This window comes from Haliaeetus albicilla, chromosome 10 (assembly GCF_947461875.1).
Source record: "Haliaeetus albicilla chromosome 10, bHalAlb1.1, whole genome shotgun sequence".
In the NCBI taxonomy this organism is placed as follows: Eukaryota; Metazoa; Chordata; class Aves; order Accipitriformes; family Accipitridae; genus Haliaeetus; species Haliaeetus albicilla.
In genome coordinates, this window is record NC_091492.1 from 15,850,348 (window position 1) to 15,871,122 (window position 20,775).

At 40.4% G+C, this 20,775-nt stretch overlaps 1 long non-coding RNA gene across 2 annotated transcripts in view; it reads right to left on the minus strand.

The window, feature by feature from the left end:
- Window positions 1-20,775, minus strand: part of LOC138687263 (uncharacterized) — a 125,869-nt gene that overhangs the window by 34,614 nt on the left and 70,480 nt on the right. The window contains exon 7 of one of the 2 annotated variants that reach the window (XR_011326527.1): window positions 14,641-15,087. The exons of the other annotated variant lie outside the window; for it this stretch is intronic. This is a non-coding gene — a long non-coding RNA (uncharacterized lncRNA). Of the gene's footprint in view, window positions 1-14,640; window positions 15,088-20,775 lie in introns of those variants that run through there. 2 annotated transcript variants of the gene reach the window in all.

Genomic DNA, 20,775 nt, shown 5'->3' on the forward strand with positions numbered 1-20,775 from the left:
TCTCCTAAAAAGGGAGACATCAGGGTCAGACAGGGGCTGCCATCCTGCTGCCTCCAAGCACACGTTTAGAAAGGAAAACTCACCAACAATCATCAAGTTAGGTGGAAAATAAGTGTTGTTACAAATCCCTCCCTGCTCTCTGCAAGAGTCACAATATGTTTTTTAAACTGTTCTTTTGAAATCCACTCATTACATGGCTTGCACTGATTCAGCTGAGCTATTTCTGCTTGTCGTCTTCCTTGAGTGGGCTGTTCTCCAATGTGCCTCTGCTGACTTACACTACTTTGTGGATGTCCCAGAGCCTGCTGTACCATTTACTTTGCCCCCTCTGGAAACAGAAAGTGTCAAGTTTCACAGATCACTCCATCCAGTTCCTTCCAGTAGCTACCTGTGGACCTCTTCTTATGCCTCCCTGTAACTAGGCAGCAGTTGTGTCCTAATCAGGACATTCATTGATGGGACCTCAGTTCTGTAATGCCTTCCCTCCCTACAGCCTGAACCTGTGGTTTGAAAGAGCAAGCAGTAAGAGTCCTGGGTGCTCACTTGCTCAGTTCTCCACACTGGAAGGGCATCTCGCAGGTGTTCAGTATGACAGTGATACCAACTCTTTGAAACAAAACAAAACACAAAAAAAACCCCCCAAAACCAAACACCTCCCTGTGCTTCCCCCCCCCCCCAATGACCCACAGAAGGAAATGGGTAGAAGCCTAATTTGTAATATGATAGCATACTATTTCTTGCAATTATAAATGTGCAGAGCCTGGTTTTGCCTAAAATCAAATACATTTAAAGAGTAGTATAAAAATGGAAATGCTTAAGGCTTATCTGTTATCAAATCTAACAAAATATTTAAAATCCTGAACTTTGAAGCACATTATAAACACACATTTAGACTGGAGACATGAAGTAGTTCAGAAGTTTTGAAGTTCTACCACTTTCAGGACAGAACTTTTTCAGAGCGCTCTGAACTGCATTGATTAACATTTCAAATCCACGTGAGTCTCCCTGGAGTACATGGAATCAGCTCTCCGTCTGTACAGTGTTTTCTACTTACAGGAGCTAAGGATCTGAGGACCAGACGCTGCATTGGCATGTCCACTTCATTTCAGAAGGAGTCTGACAGTGCAGTACCAATTAAATAATGAAGTACACATCTGGCAGGAGATTGCTGAGGTTGGCTAAGTTTGTACAAGGTCAATTCATCCTCTAAGCTTCTGCATGCTCAAAATTAAGCAGGAAGTTTACATGGCAACAAGCAGAACAAACTGATCGATCTCAGGGTTTGTTTTCCAAGTAGCATGCCTTTCTTTTAAAATCAGTTTTTATTGTATAAAAATAGGAGGGAGCGCTATTGTACTGCTCTGAGACACATTTTCTGAAACTTTTCATTAGTTAACACACACCTATTCTAAAATATGATAATTTTTCTTTTGTAAAGAAGGTAGAAAAACTACAATGCACTACACATGGCAAAGGGAAAAGTACATATATCTCTTCACAGAAGATCTACCCCACCATCGTGCTTTACACGTTATGGGCTAGTCTTAACAAAGGGTGGATAATCCTTGAAGCAAGTGGAAAAAATTTCCAAAGCCTGATTTTGCATTATATTTAGTTAGTGCTTTCACTAATTTTCACAGAAGGACAATACCTGCTCAATATAAAATGTGGTATCCAGTATCTTTACACATTGTTATCACCTTGCTTTACAGAAAATGCATCAACCCTGATATAAAGTTTCACCTAGAAATTCTTCCTCTGTTAAAAGAAATAACAGACATTTTTAGAAACTCAGAGTAACATAAAAATGAGACAAAGATAATGAAAAATTATTTTTATCACTCAATAAATGACATTGATGGTCCACAGCATGAAAAAACAGTGTAGCAAGTAAGGGGTGTAGGTTAAAGCTCAGATCTCAAAGATTTTTCACATTCTAACAATTATCCAAAGTAGCCTTTCTTCAGCAGTGGTGGAAATCAGCTATCTGCATCCCAGCTCAGTGCTTTAACTGCAAGCAATCTTTTCATCTGAGTCTTTGGCATTCAAAAAAAGATACCCAAATACTTTTTGCAAGTTTGCTTATTCTCCATTATTTGAAGGTTTCAACTTCAACAACCTTTTGTTGTTGCTTTTGGTGGCTTTTTTTCATTCTCCATTTGGCAAGCATTGATCTTTCATTAATGATCCTGTCAGAACATGAACCAGCTGCTATGTCTCATGAAGTGACAAAGAAAGAGGAGAGCTCAGCCTCAGATGGATGCACATACAAACACTGAACTATCAGCAGGAACACCACTCTGTCCCTCTCTGATCCTCTCCTCCTGCTAGCTTGTTCTTCTTTGAAGGGACAACGTCAAGCAGCTACCAAGGGAAAGGGTCAGAAAACACCATCATAGCTTGGTTGCACCTTGCTCCCCCTCTGATGGTCCACAACTGCCATGCCAGCAGACATCAGGGCTCGATAGCCGAGCTTGTGTGACTGGGGCTGGCTCCTTCCACAGAGCAACTTAGTCCTTCAGTCACCACAGGTGATACTTTCTGGTCTCATTGTTTCTTGGCATCTGTTTTCTGGGGTTTTGTCCTGACGTGACTGAAAATCTAGAGAAGAATCCTAACATAAGTGTACAGAGAAATCTGAAACAAGAGAAATGTTTTCCTTTCTTGGATTTTCCCATTGCTCTCAGCTTTATATTACCATCCTGTGAGAAAGGTCAGCCTCCTCTATGCCCAGGATACTGTAATAGGGACTGCAACACTGTAATATCCCATTAAAACTGTGGCCTTTTCAATGAGCTGCCCAGATACTTTTTAAAAGTAATCTTGGTTTTATAAGTCAGTTTAAAAAAGAAAGAAAGTAAAAAGCACCTCTGATGACCATGGAAAGTTCTGATATGTTTGCACAAGTCCGTTATGATACCAAGTAACACCCCACAACCCAAATACAATCTGAAGTGTCTCTCATGTGTGGTGTGCTTGATATTCTTTATTCCAGAGTATGCACAGAGAGCTAGTCAAGATGCTTTTTTCCTGTGGGGCTCAAGAGCATCCTATATGCCTTACCACCAAAAAGATGTTACTCATGCAACATGTTACCATGGAGAGGAGCCACTTCACGCTTTGCTCATGTTGCACTTCTTCCCTTTGTTTTTCTACCTTGAAAACAAGGACACTATATTCTTCTATATGTGGAAAGCACCAAGCACATTCACTTTAGCACTAACCACTTTTGTTTACTCTTTTTTTCTGTTCAGAGCAGCAAAGAAGATCTACTGTCAGATCAGTTTGTACTAACATTTGATTTCCTTCTTGCCTCTAACTTGGTCAGTCACTGACTAAAACTATTATTTTGCTTTCTTAATAGACAGACAACCTCTCTTAGCAAGCTTCTTGATAGGTCCATCCACTGATGTCTTTCCTCATAGAAAAACAACTACTTGGATGGGGAAAAACAGCTAGAAAGTTACAGGAACAGGCTGGTACCCCTTTTGAAAAGAGGTGACACAATCTGGAGATTCAGGCACTCACCATGCACTGCAATAGAAGTCCAGCAGCATTCCCACTCCTGAGCCCCATAGCCGTGCTATGGCCTTTTAGCCCTGGGGTCTCCCCTCTTCCCAGAGGGGGCTGGAAACAACTTCACTGTAGCAATAACTATCCCGTAAACTTCATTAATTTATGGACTTTACATTGGCTTCTCCATAGTACAATCAGGGACCTGAAAGTGAAAAATCAAGGGCTTTTACAAGTGCTTCACCTTTCAAGTCTTCTGGACAGTGACCAACAAGCCTCAGGCTGCCCTGTCCATGTCTTCCACTCAGCATGTGAAAATCCTTGAGACAAGGTCTCAGCTCTGCAGAGTTATATGCTAACAGCCATGAGGTTGCATGCAGAGCAGAACAAATTTGTCCTGTCTGCAGCAGCACCAGAAAACTGCAGCAGTGCCATGCAGATCCAGAGAAGGACATCCTGGCTTTAGGTAGACACCAAGAGACCGGACCTCTACTTGACACCCTTATCTTCTGTGCCTTGCCCACAGCTCACTGCTCATCTGTTTTGCTGGAGAGTGGACAGTCAGTGCAGCAAGACTGGGCAAAGACAGCAGAGGGGATTACCGGGGTGAAGAGGGGGTGCAGACCTGGCTTGACAGGAGCACGCGCTGAATGGCTGCTGCCACTGCAGAGACACTGGCCAGTCTTGTTGTTCCATCTTTTTCCTGAAAAAGAAAAGCTGTTTGTTTATGCTTGTGAAAGCTCTGCTTTAGGAAAAGCTAACTTCACATTGAAGCACAGTATGTGCAGACCAGCTGGCAATGGCAACAGGGACAATGGAGGTAATAAATGCTATTGTTTTCCTGAATGAGACCTAACTGCAAGGAAGAAAACCGTATTCAAACTGTATCAAGAAAATAAACCCCAGCTTGCCTTGGTGTCAGGTGTGACAGCCTGCTCTATCCAAGGATCTCTTGTGCATAGTGTACATGTTTACTCCAAGCATCTCTTCCCATGTTGGATAATGCTACCAGCAAAGTTGAGGAGTGAGAAGATTGACGGTTAGTACCCTGCCCTCACAGCCTACGCGAGTCAGGAGCAAGACCCGGACATCCTTACAGCCAGGCAGAGTACTTCATTACTGGAAAAAGTAGCCTTTTTATTTTGCCAATCATGTTCACACTGGAACAATTATCTTTGGCACGCTCTAACAATAATTTTTAAAATGTTCTTTTCAGTATCATCACTGAATTCAAACTGTATTTTTTAAAAAAAATCCACTGTCATTCTTCTTTCTAGCTCTAATTATCTGGATTGCATCCACACTATGAAGCAGAATTGTGACAAGAAAGCAATCACCCCAGAGATTTCCCAGAAATTTGCTTTCTAATTGAGTTGAAAATGCCTCAGCTTTCCACATCACTTTTGTGCACATAACTGGGTTTTCCACGAACACAATCTATGAAATGCAGAAATGCAATATTGTAATTATTTAGTTGTGTTGTCACACCACAGGTGCTAGGTGCTGTACATAAATTTAGGCAAAAAAGATAGTCAGTTCCTGTGCAGAAGAAATGAATACTTGAGGGTAAGATTAAAAAAAAAAAAAAATTGATAAAGAGATTAAGAAGATAACCTTGAAATGAATGGGTGTTGCACTGTAAGCATGATTCCGTAATTCTATTGCAAAGAAAAGAAATATCATCTGTTGCTGAAAATCCAGAACTTTCCAGACTGTTATTTACAGACATGTCATTTATGTCATGTAACCTCTCTGTCCCTTATTTAGTCATTGGTAGAATGGAAATAATACTTAATATAGCTTCCTCATGAAGCATGATTAAATGTTCGTAGTGCTTTGCAATCATTTCTTTGACAATATGGCTGTGGAATACTATTGTTAAAGACAAACTGCAATATTTATAGCTGATACAGTGTTGACTAAGCTCATTTTTTCTGTTTTTAAAGTTTTAACTAAGCAATGCTTAATGAAATTTGCTAGACTAACTGCTCGTGTTGTCTCTGCTGGTAATGCAAAAGCAAACGGCTGTAAGTACGGTACCCTGAAGGCAGACATTAGGAGTTTCTCTGTTGAATCCAGCAGAGAAGTTTCTTGCATCTCCGTTGAATGCCATCATGCTGTGATTAGTTAATCATTAAGTACATAGTGCTTTTAATTAACTGCCAACTCTGCTTGGGCATCTGTTCTGAAAATCACATCCGATCATGCTTTTCCCAGTCTGTGGCTATGGAGCTCTTCAATAATGCAGTTGTTGCTCCATTCTCCAGCTCTCTTTGCTGCAAGATAGCTCAAGTCCAGAGTGTCCTACATGAAATGAAATATAAATGATCTATTCTTCCACGGGAATAAAAGTAAATGGGAATTAAACAAACTTATTTGCCTCAATAGGTAATAAATGCTGCTATTAAAAAGCAGATCAGGACAATTAACATTTTTTTCTGGAAGAAAGAAGAGGCTGGAAGAATATTTTTATGCTTCAGTATCAGCACACAATTTTATAAGCTAGCCATTTTTTTAAAAAAAACACTAATCTTTACCTGTAGAAAATATTCCTTTTTATTTTATAAGGGGCAGGGAGACTGATAATAAGTACAACAGATTCTGCAAAACATTTCATTTGACTTAAAGTGAGAGAAAGATACATAGTGCAAACATTCCCTTACAAACACTACATTTCTCCATCTATATAGGTCAGTCTCTGCTGGCTTCAAAAAGCTCCATTTTAAGTGTATATTGAAATAAACTCCGACATCTTTGGAGCATATACCGAGGGAAATAATAAGATTGTAACATATCTTAGGTAGCACATTCTGTTTTAAAGGTGATAGGGAAAAAAGCAACATTAGAGCAAGGAGAACACACAGTGAGACTGGTAATAGGCAGGGCGTCTTCTGCTGGTGCTGTGAATCTGGTTGAAAACCAAGTCAAATGAGGTCAGAGGATGACTGTGGCCATTTGATGGCATGAAATGAAGTAAGGGCAGCCACCTAGATCAGGAGGGGCACTGATTGTGTGACACCGTATTAGCAGTTTCAGAGAGAAACTGGGAGAGAATTTGCTGGATCATGCTCTCTCTCCCAGCCTAGGCACAGGGGGCTGGACCCCTTGAGAGCTCTGGCCTGCACTAGAACAGACTGACCTGCCAGGTTAATGATAGAGCAGCTGTTTTATGGCACGAGAAGTCGTATGCCAGCACACGCCTGCTCTGTTATCACAGCCGGTGCTGCTACAGATGGCCAGAAAGCAACAGTCTCAGCCAATGCTCTCACCTTCCAGGTGAGATGCTCAGTCACACTGCATATGTGCTGGCCACGTAAATGTTCCTGGATGTATGGCAATGCACTGGCAAAAGCTGGAGGAGTGGTCACATGATTCTTTCTACCCAAAACTTCTTAGTATAAGACAAGGACATGCAGAAACCCAACGTACAGTACAGAGGACCACAGTATAGCAACTTCCCTGCTGCCACTCCCACACCACTGCGTGCTATCTCAGACACTCCATCTCTGAGCTGTTACTTATCACATATGAATCCGGGCTAGTAAAAAGGTAGAATGCATAAAGTGCCCATTATTTCTATATAGAAATGTATGTCAAGGAAAAGGGCACTCTTTGTCAAGTACTGAGAACAGAAAAGAATAAACCATAATTAAGCTTTAAATTTGTGGTTCTTTAAGGAGCGGAGCTAAGAAACTCGTATGAACCTTGCAACATAGAATAAAACATTACAGTTAAACAATAGCCAGTCTATAGCAGATAGGCATGTAATGCTTATGGTTAATGGAACAAACACTCACTGTCAGATACACATTTTACATAATAACCCTTTTTCAACAAGTTCAAAGTAATTCTCTTGTTTTCTTTAAAAATTCCACTGTGGATGTCAAGATGTGCCAGCACACAAAAAAGAGGTATTTCATAATGATATAAACCCATGCATTTCTAATTGTTCCCATACTGAACTACACTGAGGGCAGCACTTTTATATGGAGTTCAAGGTATTCCTGGGAACAGGCTGTTTTCTGATGACATCATAAGAACACTGTCACTCAGGCAACAACTTGCTACTATGGCAACCACAGCTTTTACAGATGCTGAACGTCAATGAGGTTAAAAACACCATTTGGAGATTTGCTAGGTAAAAGTTTGCCAATATTTGATGCAAGAAGCAACAAGCAGTCCACTGCAGATGCACAGCATCGTGCAGTTCTCTATCCATTACTGGGAAGTTGAGAAGAATCAGTTTTATCCTCCAGCCAAGGAGTTCCTGGGGTAACCACACTTTCAGATATGTCCTTAAACGCCACTGCAGCTAGAAATAGGCCTGAGCACTAACTTTGTGATTTGGGGGCAGCTGGAAGAAAAGGACTGCTGCCTCATCTAAAAGACTCCCTAAAAATGTAGAGATTTGGGGACCTAGAGTTTTAATACTCCCACAGCAGAGACCACACAGACTGTGAAGGTAGTCTGGTATTTTATGAAGACATGTCATTGGAAAAGAAATGGATTTTTTTTTTCCCCCCAACTGCAAAGAATTAGAGGTTATGAGATAAAAAAATCTGGTTTTGTAAGCAATTGCTATCTGTGCTGAGACTACTGCCAGATGAAATCAGTCAGTTACAAAATGTTTTAAAACTAAAAGCCACGTGTTTCTGTTCCAGAACTTTATGCATTTTACTAACTGCAAGCAAATCTCAGGGGCTCTAGAATGTTGTCAAATTGAAGATATCAACCTGGCGAGTAACCTGCCCTCTGCAGGACATTAGACAATTTCCTAACTTTAATTGCAGATTTGTTCATCCAGTTTTGTCCCCAACTGATACAGCAGAGGCTTTCAGTCAACATTCCCAGTAAATCAAATTTCCTGTATAAGAAAGGGTCATAAACACAATCCAGTCAGAACCACTCTTAAACTTGACTGAATATCAGCAGAGTAACTTTTTCATTTTGCAGCAGCAAACATCAACTCACTCAGATCCTCCAGGAGTTGTACTGTCTGCCAGGCTGGAGAGCTGCTTGGGGTGGCCTGACATGGGGAGGAAGAACTGGAGGGGGAGAGGGGTCTACAGATTTATGCCTGGAGCTTTGTTCCTTGGTAACACCTTACAGTGAAGCTCCTCAACTAAAACTGTAATAAAAGTGGAATTTAAATGCACATTAAAAATGCAAAACCTAAGGTATATTGTTTATAATGAGTTTGCTGTCACATTTGAACTAACTGGCCACTACTAGCAGTCTCAGAGGAATAGCTAAAGCCAAATTATAACACTTATTTGTGGGGTGTCTCAACAATGGGCTAATGAGATGCAACAGCAAGCTTTGAGAATCGCTCTTGTTCTGAGTCTGTATGAAAGCCATCCAATTCCAGGGCAATGAAGACAACATGCTTTCAGTACACCCACCTACTGTACTTCTATGGTTTTTTTCCATATGTATCCTACTGGGCATTTCATAGTGTTCAGGACATTTCCTTTTTAGTCCAGGAGAAGATTAAGGCCATTGCTGGTTTTCATTTCCACATGTTATCCAGCAATCCTGGCTCCTATTGGCAGCAGAGCTCCCTCTCTACACAATTCTCCCCCATCATCTGTGAGAACAGAGATGTGGAAGAGGCCAATTACCTTTTGTAGAGAAGGAAATTACTTGCTTATAATTGAGTTCTCTGAGCATGGTGTCCGCTATTAGAGCCACACTCATCCTCCCACCTCCCCCTGAGAGCTGGGGTTTTATTCCTATTTAAGTTCTAATTATTATAATTAGTCTGAAAAGGATTTGGGAGTTAGGGGCTATGATATGCCATATAGACCCCTTAAGGCATCTTTTCATACTAACTCATTATGACCAGTTCTAAACTTTACCATTTAATCTAGTCATTCAGTACCCAAGGTCACAACAGCTGAGACCCCCTGAGCATCAATCCATAGAGACTCCCACCTTCAGAGAACTACAATTAAAAGGTAAATAATTCCCTTGCTGCCTTCTATGTGAGGCAATGCTATAAGTCAGAGAATGGAATCCAACCTCAGCCTAATTATTACTACGGTAATTTACGCAGTTGCAATGAAAAAGTTGGCAAATGCTTTTTCATTTATCAAAACAGAAGCACAAGGCCAGCTACAGTTCATTTCAGACTGTACTTGACAAGACTTAGCCTTACAACAGTCAAGTTGCAAACTTTGTTTGTCTGTATCACTCAAACTCCAAGAAATGCGAAAGAGCTATGCTCCAAGAAAGTCAAATCATCATCACAACATGCAGGCCACAGAAACAGTATTCTTCACCATGCTAATTAAAGATGCAGTCCTTTTCTTTGTTTATTCCATCACAAAACTTCTGTTGAATCAATACAGTACAAGTTTTAAATTATTTTAATCATGCTGTGCATAAAAGGATTCGAAACACTCAAAGCTGAATTGAAGTATGTGTACAAATTCTTAAAAACACCATCACCCAAGTTGACACATTCCAAGAAATTCAACAGATGCTGGTATTTTGCTGAATGACAGCAGCCTCCAGGCCTGAAAACTGTAAAGCAAAGCTTTGAATTTCACAAAAAAGAGCATGAAATGGTATTAAGTAAAATAGTTTGTTACAGTGCCAGCAGCCGGAGTCCAGTGCACAGTATCAGTACATGGAGAAGGAGGCAGTTTCAAATACTTCTATTGCTGATTTTTTTGAAAGATAAGTGAATTACATCTGCAAATCAGAAAAATGCATCCACATTTCTACCAACAAAATACACCGTGCAACAATGCAATACTTGCTAATTATACATGCCATTAACCACAAGTACAAAACTCAATGGCTGTATTGAATTCTTAGTGAAAGGGTGGCTCTTTGAATCAGAATTTAGAAAGCGTAAGTAATAATGTACACCAATTTCTAGATAAATAAATCCAAGTTCATTACATAAAAAAAAAATTGGTAAACAGTCTTCTACATATGTTTTTTTAATGAGCAAATCACAACCTAGTACATGTTATTGTAAGTCTATTACAATGCAGCATGTCAAATTTCCTGGTTTGGTAATACATACTAACATCACACTTGAAGATTTGACAACTCTAAATCTCTGACTGCAAGCAAGTGCATCTAGAAGGGGAGGGGGGTGGGGGGGTGGAAATTGCTGTATTATTCTCATTTTCTGCTAGAACCACGAGTGCCAGTTCTTCAGCCTGAAAGCGACCTGAGTCTCTACCCTGGGATCGTAGGTGTAGCAGCTTTAGCACTGTCCCTAGACATACCACGTCTTCCTAACCAGCACACACAATTAAGCATGATAGGTAATCTTTGCTCTGAAGCAGGGTCCACAAAATGAATTCTCTTACTCCCAGCCAACATTAGTATCACACTAGGGACCAATATGAAGGAGTTTGCACTGTTGCTGTCTGAGCTCCGTGTTTGCAGGTGACAAATAGACTTCAATTTCTAATGTTGCTGGGTCAGGAATAGCCTTCTAATTTTCCTGAGTTAAATTATAGACTACTGCCATATTTGTAGCCAGGTACATTAACTACAGAAGCAATATTTCAGCTGCTGCTGTTTCTTCCTCTAAAAAAATAAAGTGGGAGACAAAGTTGAAGGATAAAGGCAGGGGAGTAGGTCAAATATTGATACCTTAATCTGGACATCAAGATGCTCTTGTAGCTGTTCAAATGTCTGAGGTCCCATACAAGAATTGTGGCAAGACTAAAGATTAGTCCCAGCCATCGTGTTGCTTACAGTTCCTGAATGTCAGTTTTTACTGGGGGCCATTCAGCTTTAACTACATTGTCAGATGCATACAGACCTCTGGGGGCATCATTTAGGAGAGAAAACACTTTTGTTTCCACCTATTGACTGAGAAGGTTGTATGTCATGGGCTGCTCAAAGCTTTCCAGCACCATAGGCAAAAGTTAATTTCCCTTCCTAAAGGATGAGGAACAAAATAATATATTTTGTATTTACCACTGGCAGCAGCAAAACTCCACACAAGCGTGCAGGAGCCCAGCATGATGTGTAGTGCTCCAAGGAGGATTGCTAGCTCTCTCAAATCTCCAAGTTGCTTCCCTCCTCCTCCTAAGGACACTGAGAAATTCAAACCCCAATGATGGTGGTTAAAAAACATACAAGCAAGAACCAAGCTGCCCTGTGCCTGGGATATGAGACCATGTTCCCCAGGCCCTTCAAGACCACACTTCCTTTTTCTTTTCCACCACCAGTGCCCAGAGAGATGTCTGTTTCACCTGCCCAACTCTAAACCAAGTCCCTCTGCACTCCCACCCTCTCCCCTCCTCAAGGAAGGCACAAGTCCCTCTAGTCCATCTGCCTCTTCTGATCTCCCCTCCCCAAGATGTGGAACCCATTCTTCTCTCAAGACATACCGGCTTGTGCTGACACAGAAAACAGCCAGCTCAGTCTAACCCTGCCTGCCTCCATCCTTCCCCCTCTAAACAGGAGCAAAACCATTAGCTTGCGGGGAGAGGAGGAGAGCGTGGGCTACCTTTCCTCCATACAGCCCACCTCTAGTGGGAAGCCAGGCTGAGCACAGGCTACTGAGTCCCAGCTCTCTCGAGCACCTGAGGGTGATAGGGAGCACCCTGCCCGTGCCCATCTTCTGGGTGCAACACACTGTACTCTGCTTCAGTGACTGCTTGAAAGCAAAGGGTTATTTCCCACCAGGAGAAGTTGCATGTGAAATGCCCAGCAGACACATAGGACTCAAGCAGACTATAATTATAAATTAAAGGGGAAAATTAAGGTGCCAAGTCTTTGATTTGCATTCCTGACAGTGAACTGTCAATGACATGGGAAGCTGCATTTTTGTTTTTTCCCATACGTGGCTTTTACAGAAGGTTTTACTTTAAACCAGAAGACAAACGTGGAGAAAAATATTCCTACTGAAGTTTGTTTATAGCGTTTTTTCCCAGGCTTCATCCCCTGTTGTACTTAAAGGTCACCTCAACCAGAACTGCACAGATTCACTCCCAGGTCTTTTTGTGAAGCATTAAGAAGAACCTATACCATGTAATATTGTAAAAATACTGCCTTCCTCTAACAGTGTGGTTAAGTTCTCATTTAATAACAAATACATTATTTAATCTCTCAGGTCTGATATCTAGCATATCCTATGATCATAAAAAGCCACAAGCCTCCCCCATAAAACTGCTCTCAGTACATTGTATCCCACAACCATTAGTTCATTACTCTTCCAATAGCTCTGGGAAAGGCCCATTGCTCTTGATATCTACATCCCAGCAGAAGCACTTTCCTTTGAGCTACTCTGTTTCATCAAGCTATTAGATGACCTGAAGTCCCTGGGAGCCCCAGATTAGTGAATCCAGACTTTTGCGTGAGTATTCCATTCCTGGCGTTCCACCTTCTGAGACATGGTTGTAGGTGAATGATTTTTCTACTGTGTCAAAAGATGTATTGGTTTAATTTAATGCATTTCTGCAGTCACATTTGTTTCTCTCCACAAATAGCTACCACGTGCGAACACCACTAACATGCCTCCCTTCTCCTTGTGACCTCTAGTAGCCAACCTCTCCTCAAAACTGCACATCATTGTGAGTGTGCGGCTCTGAATTCAGCACTGCAAGACAGCATTCAGGGATGGAAGGAAGCACCCACTGAGGGGCTCCTTGTGCCTCCTTGTTGCAGTCTGCCTCAGAGTTGCTCTCAGCTCCCACGCATCTCACTATCTCTTCTGCCCCTTAATTTATCCTTTTGGAGGTTACTTACATAAGTAGTGATTGCAGCACTTGAAGGTGATGAAATGGAAGTAAATTAAAGCTCTAACAGGGAACACATGCAAACATAGAGAAGAGCATCACTTACTGGACATGAAAGAAGCTGCAAATTCTGCTTTCAGAAGGGAGGAATACCCTCCTACACCTCTTCCACACCTGAAGTTTAGCTGTTTTTTCTCCTCTAGTCAATGGGGGCTCGGGTCTGACACAGAAATTGCCTGTGCTGTACCTTTGGTCCCAATCATATTTGTAACAAGTCTCCAAAGCTTGCCATTTGTAGTCTGGTCTGAACACGCAGACATTAGATATAAATCATCCTGAACATGTATATAACTGCTCATTTGTGCAATTTTTAAAACATCTCTGAAAACAGGACCCTAAAAATGCAGAAAATGTCACTTTTATCATGGCCAGCAGCTCTATGCTATTTTCTAAACACCAAACCACAGGTTGGAAAGCAAATCTGTTATGTACCCCATGGTAGTGAAGACATTCTTCCATCAAAATGCTGTTTTATGGTGATTCAGCTGCAGATAAGAAGATAATACATTTATCTGATCATATAAATACTAAGTGAGAAATTTGTTTCCAGAAAGGATGCAAAATAGAAGAAGCATTTGCAATATTAATTTATTTGGAAAAAAAGTTTTATAATCCAGTACATAGACTGAAGGCTTTTATAGCCCCTCAAGTTTTCAGTGTGGAAAACACACACTGGGGACCTTTATGAGGTAACAGAAACAGAAATGCAGCTGCTTAAATCATTCCCCTGTTCAAAATGCTTTTCTACAGTAAACAGTTTTACAATTGCCTTCAATTTAATGCCTCTGTTCTGGTCCCTTGAACATGGTTAAGCTACTCACCCCAGTTGAAGCAAGCTGGCCTTGCCCTGCTGCAGGGGTAACTGCTCAGTTTACATGTTCTGTCTGGTTGCCAGGACATCGCTCCGTGGCACAACACAGTAAAAGCCAGTTTATTTCTTCTGAACTCTGTAACTATCTACCACCCTCTCTAAAATCAACCATCAGTAAACATTTTTATATAGGACTGCTTATATTAAATTTAGGATAACAATGTTACCATTAGGTAGCAACACTACCATTCAGTTGCCATTCACCACCAGGACCTGTTTGCCTCAGCAGCCCAATTACCTTTGAAATTAGCATCCTTCTCTCCTCACCTTTATGACACCTGGCTGACACGAGTTAGAATACTGTAGTCAGGGATGTTACAGGCCAGCTGGACGGTAAAAGAGCTAAGACATGAAGAGTCTTCAACACCAGTGAGTCATTCCAACTATGGAGTGGAAAAAAAAATGGGTACTTTATCTTTTCAACATCTAAACAGGAAGGGAAAGAAAGAAAGAAAGGAAGTGAACCCCCTACCCCCTAAAATGGAATTTCTTGTATACAAAAAATCTAATGGAAGAGAAGATCTAACTAGACATAACACATTTGGAATTGTCTTAATCATAGAAATGACACTGATCATAGCCTCAATTAACTAAAAAACAGACAAACCTTTATTTTTCTCACAAACATACATAGACTGTCACAAGTAATTGCAGAATGCTAACTTACTAAGAGTTGTGACACTTCTCTCTTAACATTTAGTTTAAGAAGATTAACAGAGTCCTTGACACTGTAAAGAGCTTCAGTGACAACCTGATAAAGCAGAAGGAAAGAAAAATTAAATGATTCCTGGCAAAACAGAGCTTCTCATTGGGAACCAGCCTGAATCTCCATCACACCTCCTTTTATCCCAGTTCCTAACTCCAAGGAAATGTCAACAATGAGCAGGAACTTGTAGGTCTGAGCTGAGTCTCATCTGCAGCAGGCATAACCTGTGAAGAGGATATTCAAGTACAAACCACAACAACTTACTTTGTGTATCTACTGCTTTGAAAAGAGCCGGTCCTTCGACAACTGCCTCTGAGAATTTCACCCTCTTCCAAATACATGAGTATCACTGACTCCAAGGGTCTACGGCTACATTTCCCATACCTGAGGAAAATAAAAACTAGAGAAATCAGGCTTCTCTTAAAGCTTTACAAGGGTGTGAATTTTAGGTAGTTGCTCTAGTTTTTTGATTCATTTTTGCAAGGATAAAATTTCACAAGAAAATTGTGAGCCAAAAAAAAATAAATGCAGAAGAATAAAAAATTTGAGCCAAAAGAGTTTCTGAGATGGTGATGGCTTCATTCACAGCTGAGGATGTATGGGGGCTGTGCAGGGTCAGGAAGGTTTTACAAAGCCTATCTTTTGTTTGCTTATTTTTTAAAAAAGCAGGCGATATTGTAGAGACCAGGATGTTTATTTTTGTATAACATTTGTTAACTGTACTTTTATAGCTTTTGTGGGCTTTAATATGTGTAAAGCACCTGGTAAGATAGGTGCATGAAAACTGGGTGTTATTTCATAAATCATAGGGATTTGGAGACTTGCATGAGAAGAAAGTGTGAAGAATGTAAACATTTGCTTTGCTTTTAAACAACCATTATAGCACCCTCTCTACTTGTAACACTGTGTAAAGGTCTAGTGGCTTTCCAACACCCACAAACTGAAATGAATTGCCTCGCTTGCCTCCACACCTAAATCTCTCACTTATTGTCAAACTGATGCTTTCTTCTTGGGAAAGATATCACAAAAGGAATTATAATTTCTTCTCTTTGACTACTGCATTCACTTCGGGGGAGATGGACCTAATCTGGCTCTTGAGTTTCTAAGACCTTGGGTCCTGGTGTCCTTAAGTAGCATATCTGCATCCCTTTGGAAACAATGACACTCTCAGGCATTTACCTTCTGCAGTTGCTTGTGAATACAAAAGGTAAATGGTTCATTCATTTAAAAAAAAAATTTTAAAAAATTCCAGTGTATCTGCCCACCTTCTGTCAATGTAAAGAGCAGCATACCAATAAGGTAGGCAGCTTTTAATGCCTGTTTATTCTGCTACCCAATTTAAAATACATACTAATAAGGATTATATGTCTTACACTTATGTTTACATTGGCTGATACCAGCAAGCTGTTAAGTGCTGCTATAGTATATCTGAAGTATTAAAAAAATCTAGTACACTTTACATACGTTATGACCACTCAAACCATTCTATTTTGATGACTCTGAATACCCAAAACCATTCGTAACTCTACAGCAAATGGCTACTAAGGACCAAACTTTCCTCCCTCTCTCCCCATGCTACACACGGAACAAATTCCTTCTCCACACACCCCAGACCTGCTCCAGGACTCCTTGACATTTGCCATCTAGACAGGATTTTTAGTTACATACCTCCTGCCTACACTAAACATTAAGAACACATTTCTGACTAATATAAAGATGCATCAACATTAGAGCAAAATCATTATGGGGGTGCTGGAAACTACCACAAGAACCCCTGGTGCTATAGATGCCCAAACTGCTGAATTAACCTTAAACTTACAAATAAACAGCCTTTACCAGCATGGAAATGAACTGTTTTGATTCACAGACAAAATATTAACTATGCGCCTTAGTGTGGGACGACCAATTTGGAACCATTAATGTTGGAACAGAGTTGGTGGTTGTTTTGAGAAATGGCTTCTGTTAAAAAATAATAAAAAAATTAAAAAAAAATTGTTATCCTTACTCCTTTTTTTCAGACCAGACGGAGGTGGCAGATAGTTTGGAAGAAAGCACTTTTACATAAAATTATCTGAGGAAAAAATACTAAACCTCTGCAGATGATGAAAGCTTCGCTTATTGAGAATAATCCAAAGTTATGTCCTTTGTTCCCTACACAGCTTATAAACGCTATTTTAATAGGACTGATTAGAGGATTCTGTCCTTACAGCTAAGACTAAGACTGTGAGGGGAGAAAACAGTTTGACCTGGGGAACTAAATGTTCTGAAAGACGTGTTTAATTTTAATGTGTTAATCTGTAAAGTGAATTAAGTCTCTAGTTTAAAGGGACTGTTTTGGAATTATAAAAACATAGTATTATTCACACATAAAAGAGAGGTTGGTCAGCCCTAATTTATGTGCAAAACTCAATTAATTCCTAATTATGAAACCATGACCAGTTCTTAGACAGTATATTTACCCCCACCCCCAATTCAAGTACACCCTTGTAGCATTTGCTTCTTCTGAGGAATGAATGCAAATTCCTTCCTGTCTGCACTCAGCAGCAATTAAAAGGGTGGCTGCCATTCAGACACTGCCAGTAGTGAGCAGGATTTAAAACACAGTAATAAAAAAAAGACCAATTCCATCCCAACTGTCCTGCAGTTAAAGCTACAAGGGAGACCTGTAATTTGTGACCAAGTAAATAATACCACTGTTTGGTATGGGTGAACTTAATTCTAAATTTTGTCCTATTTTATTCCTATTTGATATTTAAATTCCTTGGAATGACTACCTTAAACATTCAGTTTGTAATTGTAGGATCTGCTGAAAACTGGTTAGCCTTTAAAAAAAAAAAAAGGAAAAGAAAAGCGCACTGTATATGACTATGACTTGTATTGGCAGTGAAAAGTAATGGAAGGTGTCACCTAACTAGGTGAACCAAGAGGCCAACCCATTATATCTGGACTCAGAGAAGTTCCAGTGAAACCACTTCAGTGACCATCTGCCCAACTTTATCAGCTTCCTGCAGTTATCAACCGAAAGAGTAGGTTCAGACAGGGGAGATTATAACACTCATGCCATTTTTATGAGGATTGATTTACCAGATTAAGAGACATAATCAATTTTCCTTACTCAGCAATTACACTGAATCTGAAGAGCATCCTCCCTCTGCTTTATTGACACAGTCCTATAAATCTAAATAATAGTTCTAGAAATTATTCCTGAACAGTAAAATACTCATTTTTCTTCTGCCTTTCATTTTAATATAATTAAGAGATAATGTCAATGGAACAGAACCTTGCCAGGAGATAATGATCTCAGGCTGACGGGCAAATAGTAAGGTGAAAAAAGCATTTAGTGAAAGCATATTTTTTTAAGCCAGTGATTTAAATTACTACTATATCAACTGATTAGCATCTAAGTACAACAGACTGACAGACTGGTGAAGTGACAAAGCTGGCACCATAAATGTTTGTCAATTCACATTCTCATTGTCTCTGGATATTGTCTGTAGCAGCCAGGGCAAATGTTTTCCTCCACCCCGGTGGAACATTGTTTCTTTGCACATGCAGGTGTCTAATAATTTCAAACAACAGAAACTAAGCATCTGATCATCAAAACACTGATTTGATGACTACCAAATTCCTCCACTCTTGCATCTCAAAAGAGGAGGACTCCTGCATGCTCTGGCCCTGCCTCCCAGAGACAGACCAAGTGACCAATCTTTTGAATGGGCACCCTTTCAGAGAACATGCAGTTACCAAGGGGACAGCCCTGCTCTTTTTGAACCATTTTTTTCTTACTAGTTTTCATGCAATTTGAGCCCCGCCATTTCTGAAGATCCTGAGGTTTTCTTGCAATATGTCAATAGGATGCCTTTTCCCTTTTCCATATAATAAAATGTCCACTACAGCTGCTGTTATCACAAGCTCACTTTTATTCCAAAGCTACCACCAATTCAATTGCTTTTCTCACCAAGTCAGCCTTGCAATTTTTTCTTTTTTTTTGTTTTTAATTATCAGAAATTAACTAAAAGGTCTGGTGCTTATCTATAAATATGACATGATACGCTGCTCTGTCCCATGCACCGGACACATTTGGCTACAAGGGCAATAGGAAATGCAGCAGATCCCTTTAGGAAACCTGCCAAATATCAGTTGAAGGTCTCCTAGCCCAGTGCTCACCATCATTCCTCTTACAAGGTAAGTTCTCCTACAGTATCTGATCCATGGTGCTGAGTGTGTTCAATATCAGTATGATAGTTTTTAAAATCCTGCTGGAAGAAAGACTCTAAGACCTACCAGTATGATGGAAAAATCAAGTCTTTACATCAAATATTCAAATTCTGTCATAAAGGACCTAACAGATTAAAGAAAGTGATGATTCATTCCTCTATCTTCAGCCTTTTGTGCATAGCTTGTAACAGTAATATCAGCTCCTCAAGTTTTCAACCCTGTGGGCAAAGCAGTGGTTGGGCAGGTGAATTCTTACTGACATGGATGTGTTTGCATTTCTTAGACACCACATGCAAATATTTGTGATAAAAGTCATTTTCACTTTTGAGAAGTGACATGTATTTGTCACTACATGGTCATCTTTCAATATCTGTGGACCTAGTGGACCCTATATATCTTCCACATTTAGATAGGCACAAGAAAGCCTGAAACACTGATGACCAAGGTCAAATTAAAAAAAAGAAACAGAATTGTATAAAAAGCAAATTGAGACCGGTAAGAAAAAAAAATGCTTAAAGCATAAAGCATGAATTATAATTATAAAAGTAGAACCAAACAGCACTAGCGCCGTGGTATGAGACACAAAGGCAGCAGAAAAGATTTAATATTTGAAATCAGTCGACAAAATGGGAGCATCCAATACTATGTGCAAGGGCACAAGCTAGTATTGGTCTTGGATGAATTACAGGGAAAGTGAATATTAAGGAGGCATTAATAGCATTGCCTTGCTTAGTGATACACTACAGCTGGCTCAGGTGCTTGGAGTTTAGGAAAAGTGTTTAAAATATTAGAGGAAATACAAAGAGGCAATAGAGGAATTAGAGGGTAAGATGTGTGAGGAGAGGCTGCGGGAGCTAAACTTACATAGTCTCAAAGAGAGAAGACTCAAGGGGCCTCAATCACAGTCTATAAATACCTTCAAGGTAATAATATAAATGAAGGAAGGGAATTCTCTGGTCTCAGAAGATAGCAGGACAAGGAGCAATGGCCTGGAGCTAAGGAAGCAGGAGCGTGGGGTAGGTTCCAGGGAACAGTTCTTCACTCTGGCCTCTGCTGCACCGGATGAATCCACTTCAGGGAGGAGAAATTGCTCTCCTTCCACTGACTCCGGGGCACATTGCCCACACGCATGCACATGCTGCACTTGATGCGTCCAAGATGGTTCTAATCAGCCAAAGGCCCCCCCCCCCCCCCCCCCCGAACCTGTGTAGCACCGAGTTGTACATCAGCGCAGACAAAGAGCCATAGATGGTGTGGGCTATCCCAGTCTGCGTGCTGACTCACAGGTCTTCCTGCAAGCGCAGGATTGTTAGTATGGAGTAATTTTAGAGTGAAGACATTCATTAACCTGGCACCACTTTTGTGAGCAGAGAAATAGCATTGTGTTTCTCCATGGCTGCACTTCACTACACTGGGATTTTTGTCCTTCTTAAAGCACTGTTACAAAGGCTAGTTTTGCACATTCTGCAAATGGTGAATAAAGCTCAAACCACATATTAGCTAGCACACATGGTGATTTGACTTCCATTTAGCCACTTGGTTCAGTGGAGAACAAAAATTCAGAGCACTGTACCAGTTAAACAGAATAAGTCCTCATGTGGCTTATCTACTCCTAGGATACATCCACGTGCAGAAACAGTAAAAAACATGACTCTTCCATTTTTCAAGGAAAATCTTTCTTTGTCCTGGGAAAA